Source organism: Schistocerca nitens, chromosome 3 (assembly GCF_023898315.1).
Source record: "Schistocerca nitens isolate TAMUIC-IGC-003100 chromosome 3, iqSchNite1.1, whole genome shotgun sequence".
NCBI classification, from domain to species: Eukaryota; Metazoa; Arthropoda; class Insecta; order Orthoptera; family Acrididae; genus Schistocerca; species Schistocerca nitens.
Window position 1 is genome coordinate 657,007,619 of NC_064616.1, and position 20,500 is coordinate 657,028,118.

Here is a 20,500-nt window from a genome sequence, read left to right on the forward strand (position 1 = left end):
GTCAGGGCATTCAGGTAGCTGCAGTGTTCTCAGTTTCTAAAAAGCATTTGACTTGGTACCACATCATACTTTTCATAGGTGATGTAGTTATCTACAGCGAAATACAGTCTGACCAAAGCTGCACAAATATTCAGTTAGACTTGATAAGATTTCAAAGTAATGCAATGATTGGCAGCTTATTTTAAATGTTCACAAATGTAAGATTGTGCACTTAAAAAAAAAAAAAAAAAAAAAAAACCATAGTATCTTTTGAATATAAGTGAGTCACTGTTGGAATCAGTAAACTCATAAAAATGCCTGCATGTAACTTTTAGTAAGGACATGAAATGGAATGATCACATAGGCTCAGTCATGAATAAATCAGGTAGCAGACTTGGTAGAATTCTAGGAAAATGCAATCAGTTTACAAAGGAGGCTGCTTACAAATCACTCACGCGACCTATCACAGAATATTGCCCAAATGTGTGAAACCTGTACCGTATAGGACTAGCCGGGGATATTGAATTTATACAGAGAAGGGCAGCATGAATGGTCACAGGTTTGTTTGACCCATGGGTGAGTGTAACAGAAATGTTGAAAGAACAGAACTGGCATAGTCTTGAAGATAGACATAAACTATCCTGAGAAAGTCTACTAACAAAGTTTCAAGAACAGGCTTTAAATGATTACTCTAGGAATATATTGCAACCTCCTAAATATACCTCTCATTGGGATCATGAGGAAAAGATTAGATTAATTGCAGCATGCACCGAGGCATTTAAACAATTATTCTTCCTGTGCTCCATATGTGAATGGTACTGGAAAATGCTCTAATAACTCATTCAATAGGATGTACTCTCTGCCATGCACTTCACAGTGGTTTGCAGAGTATAGATGTAGATATAGACGAAAATATGGCTAGCAATTTGTTTTACAAATTGACCACCTGAACAATAAAAGAAAGGTTTAAAGGAAGTGTGACTTCTGTAAATCTCTTCACGGTCATAATACAGAAAAACATATCATATATTATAATGGATCTTTCAACAAGGGAACACCCAGTTCCTTTCCCCATCCTTGTTTATATAAGATACTTAATGAGGTTTTGTGGTTTTTAAGATCCTGGACTCATATTTTGATGAAACACCGTTGAAATCCCAGTATTGTAATTATGATCTGAGATTTCTGTGGTTTTTGTAAGTTAGTTTAGGCAACTTCCTAATTGGTGTCCAAAATATAGCCACAGTTATTTTCTTTCCTTATCTTTACTCACCTGAGCTACTCATCTTTCTCTAAGAATCTCAATGTGATTTTATGTTTTAGTTTCCCTTCGTCTCTTTTGTATGTGCAAGAACCACTGAAATCATTAGAACTCTCTTTTTATCCACCCAGTTAAAAATTTTGACTCCATTATTGTTCTCTGCTCCACACATTTCCCTCTTTTTAGGCATCTTCTTGACAATATCCTCAGGAAGTCCTGCTCCATCTGGACAAATTGTTCCATAGAGAAGCAGTTCCTCAGAGAATCGTATTTTTATGTAACAACTTATGAGCTAGAGAAATGCTTGTATAGAAATTGTCAGCATAAAGAATGTGGTCTTTTCCAAAAAGATGCCCATATATTTTCATAGTGATAGGTTCAGCGTGACCTGCATCTTGCAGTTTGTCATCTTTCCATTGACAGATACCAAAGGAAAAAGTTTAACTTTCCTCTGTACACATTTTTTACTGTTTTACACCATATGTGTGGGACTTGTTGGGGATATACTGCCTAAAAAATAAGCTTTCTCTCCAAGAAATCATAGAGTCATCAATTACCACATCTCTTCCAGGGGTCGGAACAGTTTGAAAGTTGCTCTGCAGACATTCGTCTTACAACTGTAGTTTGTAAGTCCTGTCATTTTTGTTTCTAGGGGCATCATCATCAACAAAATGCCAGAAAGGTAATAACACTACAAACTGGTCATGAGGCATAGTGGCCTTTAAACTTTATTTTCATACAGTGTTTTCTCTAAGAAATAAAGAGAAATTTCTGAGACTTTGTTTAACCCTAAAATTAGCATTATGCCAATAAAAGTACCTATTTCTTCCTCATAAGTGTCAGCCCTGTTGGCCAGTCAAGTTTTTTTTTTTTTTTTTTTTTTTTTTGTAGCATTTTGGACGGTTTCTGTGATGCATATCTGTTTGTTTCGAACACAAAATTGTTAAATATGCCTTGTCTTACCAACATTTTTAAACAACAGAACGGATGTCAAAATTTATGGAAATATTAACTTCTGAGTCCCAAATAAAAATTACTCATGGTATATTTTGTGCAATTTTTTTATAAATTGGGATACCATTTTAATCAACACCATTACCATTACCAGAATTATGTGTGGTGCCATGAACCTTATCAGAGCAGGAGTCATCATCACTTTCATTTAGATCTGAAGAGGATTTTGAATCTTGGGGATTGTAAGCTGGGTCATTTTCAGATGCAGGAGAGAAGTCATAGTCACTGAGTCACTTTTATTTACTTAATAGTTCAGATTGTAGTGTAGTCCCTCCTCATCTAATGGAATACCACATCTTTGTTTCCTTGTTACCAGCAGCCCAGAAGTAGATGTATTCCTTTCTAGCTAAATGTGCAATGAAACATGATTATAATTGGTGCCAACCATAATTATAATAGAAAGTAAACAATTGTATCATAACTGTAAACATTATTTTACTACGTACCTTAAAGCAGCTATTCTTGGCTGCTAGTGCTATCAAATGACAGTGTGTATTTTTCAAAGCAGCTGTTCTTGCCTGTTAGCACTGACAAATGATGGTGTATGTATTTTAATGTACAACATCTAGTCAACAAAAGGTGGGGTTATGGAGTATCATACAAGCTATGTGAATGGTCTGAAGACTTCAGTATGTCATTTTCAACATGAAGTGATCACCAGACAAGAAAATAGCTTTTGGTGTACATCACGGCAGTGTCACATCACTGTTCACATACACATTAATGACCTGCACGATAATGTCGAAAACTCCATGAGGTTATTTACAATGTTTATGCTGTATATAATGGGACCAAAATGCCAGCAATTGCAGCAAAATGCAGGAAAACTTACTGAACACTGAGACTGAGTGCAAGGACTCGATTATACACTGAAGAGCCAAAGAAACTGGTATGCGTGCCAGATATCATGTAGGGCTCCCACGAGCACATAAAAGTACTGCAACACAAAGTGGCATGGACTGGACTAATATCTGAAGTAGTGCTGTAGGGCTGGTCTGCGGAGTTTGGTGGCCATCAGAAGTGTTTAAACTCAGAAGAGTGTTCCTGGAGCCACTCTGTAGCAATTCTGGATGTGTGGGGTGTCACATTGTCCTGCTGGATTTGCCAAAGTCCTTTGTAATGCACAATAGACATGAATGGATGCAGGTGATCAGACAGGATGCCTACATACGTGTCACCTGTCAGTCATATCTAGACTATGAGGGGCCCAATATCACTCCAACTGCACACGCCCCACACCATTACAGGGCCTCCACCAGCTTGAACAGTCCCCTGCTGACATGCAGTGTCCATGGATTCATGAGGTTGTCTCCATACCCATACACATCCATCTGTTCAATACAATTTGAAATGAGATTTGTCTGACAGGGCAACATGTTTCTAGTTATCAACAGTCCAATGTCAGTGTTGACGGGCCCAGGCGATGTGTAACGCTTTGTCTCATGCAGTCACATGCATGGTACAAGGGTGGGCCTTTGGCTCCAAAAGCCCATGTTGATGATGTAGCATTGAATGGTTCACACACTGACACTTTTTGATGACCTAGTATTGAAATCTGGAGCAAGTTTTGGTATGGTTTCCATCATGTTGAACGATTCTCTTCAGTCATCATTGGTCCTGTTCTAGTAGCAACAGAGATTTAATGTTTTACTGGATTGTTGATATTCAAGAGTACACTCATGAAATGGTCATACGGGGAAATCGTCACTTCACCACTACCTTGGAATTGCTGTGTCCCGTCACTCTGCACTGACTATAACACCACATTCAAACTCACTTAAATGTTGATAACCTGCCATTGTAGCAGCAATTACCAATCTAACAACTACACCAGACACTTGTTGTCTTACATAGATGTTGCTGACCACAGCACTGTATTCCACCTATTTTCATATCTCTGTATTTGAATATGCTTGCCTATACCACTTTCTTTGGCACTTCAATGTATGTACTGATTTAAAGTGGAACAACCACACAAAATTACACTTTTAACTATTAAAACAGCAGGTAACAAACATCAAAATAGTATGATGTGCACTGAGTACTTGGATATGAAAGTGATTATCATTTGAGCACAATTGCCTGAAGCAAGGAGGAGTAATGCCCACTAAATTCTGTGTATAAGGAAGGTTACACAACAGATTTCTCATTCATAAATCACATTTGAGTCGTCATTGTGCATGAGAGGATTCTATTATGCCCTATGTAAGAAGGAGAAACATTTATCAGCACAGGTTAGACTTCATCAATATGATCAGCCTATCAAGAGTGTGATTTAACACATATAATCAGGAAATGGGCTTATTTGCAGTAAGACATGTTTCAACATGGAAAGTGTGATGACATCTGGAGCACTGGAGACTATCAACATGGAAACCAAACTTCATGTGGCAGCAGGAAGAGGTGCATCAACAGTGATGTGCCAAAGACAACACTGAACACAAGAATGGCACCACACCATCTTTTCAGAAGAGTCCCAGTTCTGTCTACAGAATCACAATGGATGTGTCTGTATGTGCAGGCTCCAGGAACAACTCCAGATTCTATTAATTATCATCATTCAGGCTCAGTACATGGAGTGATGGTATAGGATTCCATTGCATACACACCACCATCATCTCTGGTTAAAGCTACAAAAGCAATGAATAATTTATATATATATATATATATATATATATATATATATAAAAAGATATACCTTCTCACAATCATATATATATATATATATATATATATATATATATATATATATATATATATATATATATCGCATGACAAGTTTCCTCATCCATTTTGCTGACAACTCATAAAATTTCCTCCTTTAAGTCATGGATATTTTGGGGGTTTTGTCGTACACTGTTGACTTAAGATGACCACAAAGGAAAAAGTTACAAGGAATTAAGTCACATGACCTTGGTGGCCACTGATGGTCAGCATTGCATGGAATGAGGTGATCCAGGAACCATTCATGGAGCAACTGAATTGTTTTGCAGGAAGTATGGCAGGTGGTACTGTCCTGCTGAATCCACAGATTTTCAGTGTCCATTCCATCCAAATGAAGCCCCAAAAACTCCCTTACTGTTGTACACTATCAGCCTCCATTAACTGTCACAGCTTGTCCACCAACCAAAAGCCACACCAAACTATCACTCACTGTTAATGCATTTTCCTTTCTTGGATCATGCAAAGATTTTCTGCCACCACCCAGATATGGCAGTTCTACTTGTTCTTAAAACCATTATAGTGGTAGTGTGGTTCATCATGATTTTGTTGGCAAAGCTGTCATTCTCCTGTCATCCTCTCAGAACCCAGTCAAGAAACTGTTGCCTCTTCAGGTGATCTGTCACTTTCAGTTGCTGCATCAACTTAATTTTATAGGCATGCTAATGGAGGTCATACTCGAGGATTTTATGTAGAGAAGAAAAGCTTAAGCCCTGTTGTTGCCACAAACCACTACAATGTTCTGCTCACTTTGGCCAGAATGACATCACCAAGGACTTTTAAGGTTTACAGTTGAATCTGTCTCAAAGAACCTTTTTATCTGAGAACTGATGATCCATTTGATGCCTTATTATGCCCTATAATCACATGAAGTCACCTGACAATTAGTTTCTGCATAATTTTCTCTATTCTGATAAAATAGTTTTACAATCGGAATGCTCCTGGAAATAGAAACAAAACAAAAAAATGTAACCAACTGACAAACAAAAATTTACCAGCCATTTCAAAACCCACGCTCTTTTTGAACCAACCTTTCTGATGGTTGATAAAAGTCACACTTTGCTTTGTTTCCTGTCTCTTCTCTGAAGATAGCTCACAGTTTGTTTCTTTTCTGTCTCATGATGATTGCACTACACACTGAAAAAATGCACTAAATTGCTGTTAATAAAAACGCATACAAGTAGTGTAGTCATTCTGAACTGGAACTAATTCCTCCATTCACATCAGGTCAACATTTAATTTACAACTTAATTTTATTATCAATCAGAACACTTTATAAGAAACATAGATAGGTTGAACTAAGTGATGTTGGAGATAATCAGTTCCCAGACAAGCCACTCACAATACTGCATATACTGCATGTGTGAAACTGATCTTTGAGTAAGGAATTGGAAGCTTACACTTACTGATGACTCTGCCAGAGTAGATTACAAATTGCATATGGAAAGAAGACATGATAACTAATGAAATGTATTCATTGCTGTGTGTCGCCAGTGACATGCTCTGCCGAGTATAACAAATTTGAAAGCTATGAAAACTACTGACTTTGCTTAAATATGGAAACAAACCATGTGCAGGGAAGAAAACATGCATGTAACAAAGTGTTACAGGCAATAATGAAATGGTACTTTAAATGTCATGCAATATACTTTACTAAGTAATGAATACATATCGTATGCAACAGCTAGTAATTTGAGTAGTAGGCATTACATTTCTGATGTGTGAAGGCAGTCTCTTTGAGGTCTCCATGATGTTATCTTTCAACAAGATATGGCAAGACCACATGTTGCTGGTGCTGTTGGGACCTTCCTCAATAGAGAGGATGGTCAACTTGTTCTCCAAATTGATCACGAGTTGAAAAGATCCCATTATGAGTTGTATACTACCACATACCAGCGACTATGGTTAGTGATCTCTTGCGTAGAGCTAAATGTCTGGAATGATGCATCAATATCTGTCATCCAGACCCGAAGTTCAGCCATGTTAACGAAATTGTTGCTGTTAGAGGTGGCAGCTCTGTGTACTAAATTTCACACCCTGTGCACCCCCAGTCCACTTACAATTTTAATCATGTTTCATTCCTATTACACTGTTTGCACACACTGTAAAACTTCTTAATTTTTCAATTTCCCTGGTGCTGCAATTTTAATGGCAAACAGCGCAGTTGTAGGAAAGGCAGCAGCAGATAGAAAAGAAGAGTCACTCAACATGTTACTTCTTCCCACATATATCTCATGAAATATCTATGAAAATAAAATCAGAGAAATTTGTAATCTCATGGGGGCTTTCTGGAAGTTTTCTTTTCTGCTCATCATTTGTAAATGGCACAGGAAAAATAAGAAAATGATAGCGATACACAAAGCACACTGCAGCATACATCATATGATGGCATGTGGTATTACAAAATGGTATAGATGTGTTTGTGGATGTAATCTACTGAGTCAGAGAGCAGGAGTCTAGAGGAATTTGTGTTTAATGTGGAAGAAATAGCCCCATCTGCCAGTGTTTAGCCACTGAGAGGGCACGTGTGTTTTAATTTGTTAGAAGCAACTGCAGGCTGACAATAAATGAGGCAATGATAACATCACAGTGTTTTGTGCCAAGAAATCAGAGTAATATATAGTTTTAAAAAAAATTAAAAAACTAAAATAACAGATTTATGGGAGAGATTAAGAGCTGTATAGTAAAAGAAATTGATCTCTATACCCAAAGTGCAAAGGTGATATACTTTCTGAACAACATATTCAAACTAATGCAAATAACTGATGCCCACAGCCCTACAGAAACCATTTATGTGCCTAATTCTGTAGATTTAATATCCTTTCTTTTCTGAACTCTCTGATGAACTTTTGTGGGAATCTGAAAAGTGTTATAGGTGATTACTCTATTTCTTCATGGACATGAAGTGTCATCTTGTCACATTTACATTGACAAAATGTGCTAGTAGGCTTGAGCTGTTTTGAGTGTGTAATTAATTTGTTTACCTTACCTTCTATATGCAGTGTATCATTTCAGTCTTCCAGATATTTGTATAATTCTGGTTAGTCTACATTATTATTTAGATTCTGCAGATGATGTGCGTAGTGATAAACAGGTTATCATCATAAATGCAGAACACATCTCAAACATTAATGTGACTTTATTGTATCATACTGCCACATTGTAACCAGAATCAAGTCTAATTCCAAAAGCAGGGTCATCAGGGAAGTGCACCACATAGCAGTGAAAGTAGGTTTATTTCAAACACCAGTTTACAGCCAGAACAGAACTCCTTGATGGAGAATGGTGCTATTTACACAAATACTAAATATTCACATGTAAGAACTTTCAAGAATCTCCCAGAAACAATAAATACTAAAGAACAAATAATTGCTGATTGCTGGGTTTGAGCTGGGGATCTGCAGCACCCCAACCAGCAACATTAAATGCTACATCACACTGCATGCAGCTGGTCCAACATTGCTCCCTCTCCTCAAGTAATGGTGAATAATTGTTTCAGAAATTCTCATTGGAGCCAACTGCAGCACCCTGGATCTTAATCTTGCTCGTGGTCCTGTGTAAGTCAGCACTGGCAGATCTCCACATTCTGGTCATGTTGTCACAGTCTCTTCACTATGATGAGCATGGAAGAGAGCCCCTTGCATCAAAGCTTTGTGATTATCTAACAGGTATTCAGTTTCCTTGAACAAGAAGCCATCACTGTTGCTCTATTCCTCAGGACTGTAGTAAGGCTTCATAGAGAGGACATGGACAACATTTCTTCACTTCTGTGTTCTTGGTGAAAAGTCATAATCCTTGTCTTTGTATTTGATGTCCAGCAAGTGATGAAGCCCCACAGTAGTGCTTAAGTAACATATCCAATAGTCTAACTTCCTGCACAGGCATAAAAATCTTTGCCAAGTCTCACTGGCCATTGCTTAGTGCTATAGCACTCTGTCTTTCTCCTGAGCATCCAGAGTATGTATGCAGGTGAGCTGTCTTGCTTCTTTGGTCATGATGATACATGTTTCATTAGTCATTCTGAGTCAAATGGAAACAGGAACTGATGTCCATTGTTGTTTTGGTTCACAACTGTGGAGCAGAAAGAATAGTGTAAAGTCTGTAGTGTCATGCTCCACTGTATTGTATTTAAATATCACAACAGGCAGTATTGTATCCTAATCCCCCTTATTCAGCATCAGCGTACATCTATGACACATCTACACCATATCTGCCAATGTGTTTTTAAAGCATTTTGTGATGCAGTTAGTCTATGGGTGGTAGGTAGTTGTCCTCCTGTTGGTAATGTTGCATGTGAAATTACCTCTGATACTAGCCTCAACTGGAAAACTTTTCAGCAATCAGAGATCATCACATGAGGTGCTCCCTGCTTCAAAATGCTGTTTGCTACAAGGAACCTTGAATTTCTGGAGATTTGGCTCTCAGCACATCTTTAATGACAGCGTAGCAAGTCAGGTAATCAGTGCAGACTATTATCATTCAATTTCTGTTCATAATTTTTGGGTACCCCCCAAGAGGTCAATTCCAGTTCAGTGGAATGGTGGTACTGTGGAGGGAATTGGTACTAGATGCCCTGTAGGTAATTGCAGCAAAAGCTTCCTTCTCTGGCATTCCTTACAGTGGCTAACACAATGTCTAACAGATTGGTAGAGACCTGACTAGTGATACCTGCATCTGATCCTGTCTAGAGTCTTCATGACTGTCAGGTGACCAGATTTTGGAGCATTTTGGAAAAACTTTACAATAGCTGGACATAGATGAACATAGATGAGAAGGATGTAGATGAGCTGGAATGTTTAGCAACCATCGCTGCCCCATCAGATCATGGTTCCTCTTATATATTGTTCTGTTTATTAACTGGAATTGTCCTATGGTCAGTTCCTTATTCTTAAAGGGTTTTATGGTTTTCAGCAATGCAGGATCTTCCCTCTGTTCACCAGCAATTTCATTTATCAGCAGTGGCTGAGATTTCATCCATGCTACTGTGTTCTGCCACAGGATTCCTTGAAAGACAGTTGGTACCCTTGTGTTTGCATCTGTTTTTGTATTCCACTGTGATGTCATACTCCAGAAGTCTCAGTGCTCATCTTGCCAGTGGATGCAGTATATCCTTCATGCTAGTCATCCAGCATAGACAATGGTGGTCTGTCAAAGTGATGATTGAGGTTTGCAAAATAAATATCACTAGATCTTCTTGATGACCCAAAAATGAAAGGCACTCTTTATTGAGTTATAGAGTAGTTCCTCTCAGACTTGGAGTGTACCCTGCAAGCAAAAGCCATCTACTATTTAGCACCTACCTGAACTTCTACTAGAACAGTACTTAACCCATAACTGACAGCATCAGTCTGAAGTTGCGTCTCAGCATTCTCTTCATACAATGCTATGTCTGGAGAAGATGTTATTGCCTCTTTAAGGACAAGGAAAGATCTTTCTTGCACCACTTTTCAGGAAAAGTTGGTGTTTCCCTGCAGTGGTTCTTGGGAGGGATGTTCCTTGGTACAGAACCTTTATAAAATGCCAGCAGTAGGAGTAGATTTTGTGAAAGCTGCTTATATAACAAATATGTTGAGGAAATAGAAAATCTGTGACTGTTCTTATTTTCTCTGGATTGAGATGAAGTCCACTGTCATTCACTTGGTGTCCCATGATTTTTATTTCTTGAGTGGTGAAGAGGCACTTCTTCAGATTCAAGCAGAGGCCAGCAGTCTATACACACTTTATCATGGTCTTCAGATGGCTTAGATGTTCTTCAAATATCTTCAAAAATTGACAATGTCATCCAAATAGCAAAGAGACATCATCCATTTTAGGTGTCAAAGAAGGTTTTTTGTATTACATTTGAAGATGGCTAGAGCATCATGTAGTCCAAATGGCGTAACATTTAACTCATAGAGGCTGTCATTGTCATGAAGGCGGTCTTGTTTCACACAGCCACAGTTTGGTAGTATCCTGTCTGCATGTTTGTAGTTGAGAAATGCTTGGGACTTTGAAACTGTCTTCTTTATCATCAAAGTGCTGAAGTGAATAGACATTTTTTGTGATTCTATTCAGTCACCTGTAGTCGATTCAGAAATGCCAATGTGCCTTCTTTCTTCTTCACATATACCGCAGGAGAGGATCAAGGACTCTCTGAAAGTTCAGTGATAGCACCTTGTACCATCTTCTCCACTTCCTTCTGGACTACCTGTCAGTTAGCTGGCAATGCCCTATACAATCACTGGTTAAATGCTGAATATTTCCCAGTGTTCACACAGTATTTTACCAAGTGCTGCTTGGTATGTGTTTTCTCCACTCCAGATTAGAAATCATTCAAAACCTGTCCCAGTATGGCTAACACCTGCCTATGTTGTTCCTCGGTCAGGCCATATTCTGTTGGCACTTCGATAAAAGTTGACTGATATTTGGATTTCTTTTCTGAGATGGAGTAGCTTTTTACAATTTACAAAAGCTTCAAGGTCTAACTGAGCATCTAGTTTGATGACTGGAAATCACCTTGTTAATGATGATGGGATAACATCACCTTCAGCTGCAAACAACCGCTCAGAGCAAACTTTGTTGCATATGCTTGTCAAAATAGGTTTGCCAAAGTGGCATTCTGATCTTCCACAGTCTATGACGGCTTGTGATGACTGTAAGTAGTCCCATGCAAGAATAATATTATGACTGCATTCCGATAAAATGACAAATTCAAATGGCTGTGTTCTGTCATCGATTGTTATTTTTGCAATACATGTTTCTGTCAGCTGGACATATTAGTCATTTGCAACTTTCACATAATTTGTTGTTTCACAAAACACAGTAGTCTTTAGTTTGTGATGATAAGCATTCAGCATTACAGAAAAAGAAGCTCCCGGGTTGACTAGAGCCAAGACTGGTTGGCTGTTGATGATGACATCAGTGAGAATTCTTGACATGTTGCTGACTCTCATCTATCATGGATATTCATCTATGGTGGTCTCACTTCAATAGGTGGTTGCCTCACTTAGTTTTCCTGAGTTTAGCAGCAAGACTAGTGGGTGGTGCCTCTGTACAATGATGGAATGATTGTGCCATGTTGGGAAGCGACCTCATCCAAGGTAAGGCAGTGGTGTTCAACCCAGAGGTCTTCTTCTGTGGGGTGCTATACTTGGTGGAAGAGTTGGTTAAACCTTCTTAGGTCATGTGCTGGCTTGCCATTTGATGACTGTGGAAAATCAGACTTCCTGGTGCGTTCAACTGGCACCAGAGGTTGGTGCTAAAGTCTGATATACTGCTTCCCTCACACTCTATATCACTTCCTGATGTACAGGCTTAACTCTCAAAGCTGCTGTCTCTAGTTCATATGGTCCAACATTTCTGGTCATGGTATACTACTGAATTTCTCCTGTTACTATATGGCATATGGTGAACTTCCACAATTGCCATAGGGACCACATCTGGCAGGCAGTCATACCTCTTTTGTCCAACTAGTTTATGTTGCATTTCCTCAGTGTGCTAGAATTGCTTGATGAATTTTTCTGTTGTTGTGACATACTTTACCAGAAGAGCTAGATACATGACTTCTGTGACCACTTCCACGAAGTTTGACTGAGCGAGATGGCGCAGTGGTTAGCATACTGGACTCGCATTCAGGAGGATGACCATTCAAACCTTCACGCAGGCATCCTGATTTATGTTTTCTGTGATTTCCCTAGAATGCAACAGGCAAATGCTGTGATTGTTCCTTTGAAAGGGCATGGCCAATTTCCTTCCCCATCCTTCCCTTTTCCAATGGGGCTAATGACCTCACTGTTTGGTTCCCTCTCCTGAATCATCCAACTGACCAACCAACCAACCAACCAACTAGGAAGGTTGAGATTTTGTCAACTTCTCCCATACTAAAGTTCAAAATCTGTGTTAGGACCAAATCATCCTGTATGATTTCCCTGGGGTGTTGGGCTCTGTTTTCCAATTGTCCTTCTGCTAAGTGATCTTGCTATTGATTTTCACCAAAAGTTTTCTTCAGATTGGCTAGAAATTAGTCCCAGCAATTGAGCTTCACTTTTTTATTCTTGAACCACTGCTGGGATATGTCATCCAGCTAAAGTGCACATTTGCCAAACACATCATGTTATTTTTCCTGTAGCATTTAGTGACTCAATCGAGTCCTTTCAGCCATTTTGTTGGGTCCTCAACAGTGTTGTTTTGCAACAGACTTTCAGCTGTTTTGGAAATCGTCGGTCTCCTGAATATACAGATGATGGGAGTGATGTACTGCTTGTATTCTGATTCCTGTCTGTCTAGGTGATGACTTTTACATTCATTGATTGGAGCCACAATGATGCAGATGTGAACTACCTGGCATCTCCACTAAACAATGTCACGTCATAACCTGAATCAAGTCCAAATCTGAAATCAGGGTGATCAATGAAGTAGAAAACGTAGCACTGAAATCACATTTATTATGAACACTACAGTGCACCCATAAATGAACTGAACAGAACTGAGCTCATGGACCGAGAGAGCTGCCATTTATACAAATATAAGATATTTTTAGAAACTTCCAGAAATGTTAAATACTAAATGACAATTAATTGCTTGTGGTCAGGTTTTGACAGGTGAACTGCGGCACACTAGCCAGCAACTCTAACTACACCACACAAGATGCAGCACAGCTCATGGCAGTACTCTGTAGCTTTGTTTTTGCAACATGAGTACTTAAAAGGGCTTGATAATTTGCCATTTTCCAGATGTATATCAGAATGTTGTGTGTCATTGCCATTTTATCTGAGAGAATGATTAATTTTAAATTTCTGTGAAAACAATGAATAGAAGTGAGTACAAAAATGAATGTAAATAATAAAACTAATGAAGAAATTATAATATTTCATGACTTTGTGTAAATGCTATAGATGACATAATATATACAAAGCACAAGCACATATACAAAACACCAGATGTAAACTTGTCATCTTCAGCCAAACAGATCTGTGGTGGATCAACACTGTATCCCTATTGACCACTCTATGATATATAGCACCACCCAGTAAATAGCCACATCCACATGGTTTGAGAATGTGTAGTTGATAAAGTGGTGAGAATATGGTCTTTAGATAACTCTATCAATAATTTAGCCAGTGCTTGGAATCTGTTCATATTTCAAATTTACACTGATAGGAATTTATATTCAGAGTTTGCATCATCTGCTGATCAGAATGAACAATAATCTGAAGTATGATCCCTGTGGATTTTTGTTTTCTGTCTAATGTTTTTGTGTTCTGAACTATTGTGTGTGCTTTTTTGTGCAAATTTCTTGCTGTATCTTGTTGGTGTCTGAAGAAATAAACAGCTATAAGATCATGCTCAGAAGTCCACCGATATGACTCCTGGACAATGACTATTTGCTTTGTAGCTGTAATACTGGAAGATAAAAATAGTTGTTCCACTCTTATTACCAAGTGAGGTGGCCCAGTGGTTAGCACACTGGACTTGCATTTGGGAGAATGATGGTTCAATCCTGCGTCCGGCCATCCTGATTTAGGTTTTCCGTGATTGCCCTAAATCGTTCCAGGCTAATGCCGGGATGGTTCCTTTGAAAGGGCACGACCGACTTTCTTCCTTATTCTTCCCTAATCTGATGAGACTGATGACATCACTGGTTGGTCTCCTCCCCCAAAAACAACCCAACCCAGCCCTCCGTGCTTATTCCCAAAAGTTTGCGGAAGAGTCTCATGGGTTTTCCAGTAAGTTTATGCATTTCCTCTCATCTGCTTACAGTTCATCCTCCTCTTTCCTCCACATGTATTTCTTTCATGTCTTTCAGCTTACTGCCATGAATATAGTTAAAAAATTTCATGTAATCAAATCTGAACTCTGTCATTCACCTCCTGAATATAAGCTGTTAAAATACATTATACATAGTGAAATTACACTGAGGAGCCAACACTTTAGGACCACCTGCTTAGATGCATGTTGGTCCACATGTGGACTGCAATACAGCAGTGGTTCTACATTCCATGGATTCAGGAAGTCTATGGGAGACTTCCAAAGGTATTTGAAACCTGATGTCTACGCACTGTACAGGCAATTCTCATAAATTACAAGCTAATTTTTTGTGGACATGGAGCTGGTGTCCTGTAATGTGCTATATATGTTCCTTCAGGTTCAGATTAGGCACATTTGGTGCTCAATACATCTTCATCAGTTCACTGTTGTGCTCCTTAAACTACTGTAGCACCATGTTGGCCTTGTGACACAGTTATATTGCTGGAAGATGCCATCATCTTTGGGGAATGTTCATATTGTCCGCAGCTGTCTTGGTGCTTTCAATTACTACCACATGTCCCATGGAAGACCAAGTGAACATACCCCATAACATAGTACTACACTCACTGACTTGCATCTGTGGCATGGTAATGTTTTGAGGAGCCATTCACCTGGATGATGACATATTTTGTCATGACTGTTGACTTGGTGTAACAAGAGAATAATTGATCAGAGTAGGCAACATGTTTGGATTGATCCACGGCGTAGTCTTGATGATCCCATGCTCACTGCAATTGTTATTGACAATGCTGTTGGCTCAACATGAAAACACATTGATGTCATCTGCTGTGAAGCTCCATGTTCAACAAAGTGCAATATACAGTATTCTCTGAAACACTTTTGCCTGCAACTATTTGCATATCTTAACATGAGAACTTCATGAAACATTCACTGAATCTCTGTATATGAAGTTATGCTTGGTATAATTTATGTGTGGAGGAGTTTTCAAAATATTTGGTACAAGAGAGTGAGTTACTTCTCACTCCATGTTTCTGTTTGGCTCCTTACTGCAGGAAGGCAGCTGACCAGTAATAGTAGCAATAATTCATGTCAACAATTTATATCATATATATGCAGGAAAAATAAAAATTGTATCAAGACTCTGAATAGTTTCCTTGTTCCACACTTGACAAATTCTGCTGGGATTCCTTCTGTACCTGCACCCCAGCCATTGTTTACATTTATGCACAGCAATTCCAATGTTTATCTCTGTCTCTCTAATTAATATTTGTGTTTGTGAAATAGTTTTATAATCAGCCCTATTTTTTGTCATTAATTTCTTGCAGTGGTCTACCCACAGTTTTTCTAGATATTAATTGTATACTGGTGTGATTCTTCTCATGTGACTGAACTCTTTTAATAAATTTCCATACTTCTGAACATTTTCCCCCTCTGAATGTGTATTAATGTTGGTGCCTACTCTATCCCACATTCGTCTCTTTGTGGTTGAAATTGCTTGCCATTCCATACTCGTCAGTTCCATAGAACCTAGTTTCCTTTATCTTCCTCAGTTTTACTAGTAACAATTTTTGATAATATATCAGCAGTGCTTCTGTTTCTTTATTCCATCACAGTTTCTTACTTGGACTTCTACTCTTTTGCCACCATTAGAACATCACTTTATCTACAGATTTATGTGTTTCACCAAGCTTCTGATGGAGTCTCTGTTGACAGAGTAATAGTGTGCTGTCATGCACTAGACTGTATATATTCTAAAACTTACTTGTAATTTCTTCAGTTCTTCCTGTGTTTGTATACTTCTCTGCTGCTGATGCTTTTAAGGAAATGCTATTTTAGCTTTAACTAAGCCATGGTCTGAGCAACATATAACATCTCTGTATACTCTTAAATTATTAACCTGCATGCTCATGATCTGTTTCATTTTCATGTGCTCAGTAATGGATTTCTGATTTCTTTTGTGTTGCACTGTGTACACATGTGGATTTCTTTGCAAGTATAGAGAGCATTAAGTATTTTAAGATAAGTAATTTGATGTACTTCTGTTAGCCTTTCTCCATAGTCATTCAAATTTACTTCTCCATGGGGTTCCACAATTTTGCTCTTTGTTTTTCAACCCCTTCTACTATTAAAATCATAAGGATGGTAAATTCTGTAGTCTTCCCTATTTTAGCCACTTCCTTGTTAATCATTCCAAAGAACTTGTCTTTATTAGTGTTTAGTTAATCATCATAGATTGCATACAAATTCAAGATTTTCACGTGAGTTTGTAATAAATTCATATTAAACCTCGAATACTATACAAATCTCTAACCGTTCCATAGCTCTACTTCATCAATTCTACTACCATATAGATGTTTGGCCAGTAAAATGGTTAAAAGCAACACAGCAGCAAAATTATAAATCCTTTATTGAAGGAAGGTTAAAGAAAAATATATTTCAAGATTTACATGGTCTTTCAATCTGCAATAAACCACAAAAACTCACACCACACAGGTTCACAAACAAAAGGGCATTGATACATACTTTTCACCCAGCAGGAAAACTATAGAGTAAGTACTCAAAAGAAAATCACATCAGCTGTTTGTACAATAATCTATGTGATCACATGTCAAGAGTATTGAATACAAACAATAGTTACACGAACAACAGAAGAAGAAAAGTACTAGCTCAGTTTATCTAATGAATGAAAAATAACTTGACCGAAAATGTGAAAACACTGACAGTACATATATGCAATGAAATAACCAGAATAGCCAAGATAAAAATGATTACAACATCCAAAAATGGTACCAAAAATAAATCAAAGCGCCTTTGATTGAAGCATATGGCTACCTATCTCAAATGGCATCTTGACTGCAATTGTTGCATTGAGTAAGTGTACAAAATCAACTTCAAAGGAAAAACCCTCATCCCAACAATGTGAATTTCTTCAGGATTTATGAGCTCTGCTGATGGCACATGTTGCACACAATCTTGTGATGCTCCCCACACACAGGTGCATCTCACATTAAACAGTTGCTTTTTGTCATTCCTCTCGGCTTATGATTGCAGTGTCTGCAAATGCGAAGTTTTTTAGGTTTAGAGGGCTGGGTTGGGATGTGGGTCTATGACCTGCATTGGAAATTGCTGGAGGAGGGGTGGAGTTCCTCTTCCTTTTGTTTCAGGCACTATTCAGAGATGGCTGTAACCTCAACATGTTTTCTATTCTTTGCTTCATGTACTGATGATGTCCTACAGTATCTTTTCTTTCAGTGAGTCATTTGTGCATCAAAGCATGTGCAAGGGAGAATATGAAATTCAGCCAAGGCAGGAAATTCCAGGTCATTTCTGTTTCAGATAGTAGCTTGCATTTGGGTGGCACCAAGATCTATTGGAAGGAAGCTGCTGAAGCACTCTTCTTTCTTGAACCATTCTTGTTTCTTGTGTTCTGCACATTTTTCAGGCCAGTATTTGTGGGACAAATAGTTGACTGTTTTGTCTTCTTCTCATTCTTCCCAACAGAGGCTTCCTTCTCAATTTGGGTCACCATGGCCTTTAGTGTTTCTTCATCCCAATCTGATGCAGAGCAGGTAGTGTCATAGCAAATGATATCTTCTCCTTTGATGTTATCTTCATCAGAATCACCAGATGATAACATGTCAAGATCTGATTCCATTGCATCTCAGGTTTCAGTAATTCATCAGGACATAAAAAGCAAATGACAGTTACGGAATAGGTAGCCCAACTCACTTGAAACCAAAACATTCTTTTTGACAAATATCCAATCAGATAACTACTGCAAATTGTTTGCTCATTACTAAACATTTGTTAAATCGAAGAATCAATTTTGTTCTCGAAAACTACACATTAGTCATTTTGACGAATCAACATTTACGTGCATACATATACTGTTGTCAATTCTGCACTTTAACTCCAGGAGGAAATATGTTTACCTGATGGAAGAGTGGCATAGGTCGATTCCACTGCTGGTATCACAGAGCCAGCTACAGACCTGCCAGGCACTGCTGCAAGGACAGCATGCCCCTCCTGTCCACAACAAGAAGGGGGATTTGAAGGAAAATTTGTTCGTCAAATCAACTACCGATAGTATACTAGGCTTAATTTGTACGATATTTCCAATTACAACTTTTAAGTGTGCTACTTTATGTTTGCTTTGTACTAATTATGAGAGATACACCACTTTTTGCTCTTTGGTCTTTTGCTGTCCTTGTAAAAAATTTTATATAATTGTTAAACATTTCTAAGCCTGCTCCTCTTTTCTTTCTTCCAGCCAACACAACAATGTCCATCATGAGGCTTCTGATGTTTGTGCTCCTTTCCTGAACCTGTTTTTGCTTACCAAGTGGCCCATCTAAACTTCCAAGGGCTTTTTGTTAACACTGAAACTTTTACAAGGGATAGGGTGCTGTCCTGACACATCAACCCCCCACCTGGACTACCACATGATTTTGGTTAAAGTTGTCTTTCTCATGTTGTTTTTCTATAATTTGGAGACCAAACTTCCTATTTTCCTCGTTCTCTCACTGCTCAGAAAGTTTCCTGAGCTTTGTTGACTATTTCTTGTAGATAATTCCTTGACTTTATCCACTATTGGGGCAAATGGTCCTCATTCACCTTAAAAACCACTGAATACCTTCACCTTTAACCCTGGTACTACCAGCCAGGCCAGCTGGACCAATGTTTCTTTGAGAGCTGTTACTCCTCTACCACTCATCTTTATTCTGGCCTTTGACAGGCATAGCCTGGTTTCCCAATGTAATGAAATTAAGCTGGAATGACCAATGTTATTGTGTAGAATACTGTAGAAAAATCACTGTGTCTAGTGATCGCTGATGGCTGTTACCATTTTCCTTACCAGTTTCATAGAAAGTATTGAACAGATAACAGTGAATGAACTAGCACACTTCAATTTTAGATCTTACAGTTTTCAGAAAAATGTGAGATATTTACTGTAAGTTTGTTCATTTTTATATTACTGGTTACTTATAGGAAAATTGCGACATGTCAAAGTTACAGGTAGCTGATTTGTTACAATATTTTTAATAAATCATTGATTGTGCTACAGCTTGAAATTTTCAGAAATATTACGTATTTGCATATCTTACATGAGAACTTCATGAAACATTCACTGAATCTCTGTGTATGAAGTTATGCTTGGTATAATTTATGTGTGGAGGAGTTTTCAAAATATTTGGTAGAAGAGAGTGAGTTACTTCTCACTCCATGTTTCTGTTTGGCTCCTTACTGCAGGAAGGCAGCTGACCACTAACAGTAGCAATAATTCATGTCAACAATTTATACCATATATATGCAGGAAAAATAAAAATCGTATAAAGCTAAGGAGGTGGTGCAGGCACCATTTTAATATTAACATTTGTACATATTTCTCTTTGTGTGGGTAAAAATACACTCCATGTAATCTAATTTGAAGTTCAGTGTGCTTTCATTGTGGATCTGTACATGAATGTGAGAGCTAAAAACATTTTACTTTGTTCACTACATTTCATAATTGTTACACTAAAACTAATATCACAGTCATTATGTTGGTGCATGATTGAATTCTAAAAAAGGAATTTGTATTAAATTAAACTTTCTGTGTATGTAATCTTCTGACAGCTCAACAATAAATATCTCTTTAAAAATAATTAAATGATGTGGTAAAATATTTTAAGTAGACTTGTTTTAAATGGTAATAAAGTTTTGTCCACTACCTCCTCTTCTGATACAGTATTTAGTGTGTTCTCACAGTATAATATACCCTTTTAAAATAAAATTGGA

General features: G+C 38.0%; 1 protein-coding gene across 1 annotated transcript in view; it reads left to right on the top strand.

Moving 5' to 3' along the window:
* The window catches only part of LOC126248621 (potassium voltage-gated channel subfamily H member 2), a 963,280-nt gene that overhangs the window by 610,002 nt on the left and 332,778 nt on the right, over positions 1 to 20,500 (top strand). The window lies entirely within an intron of this gene.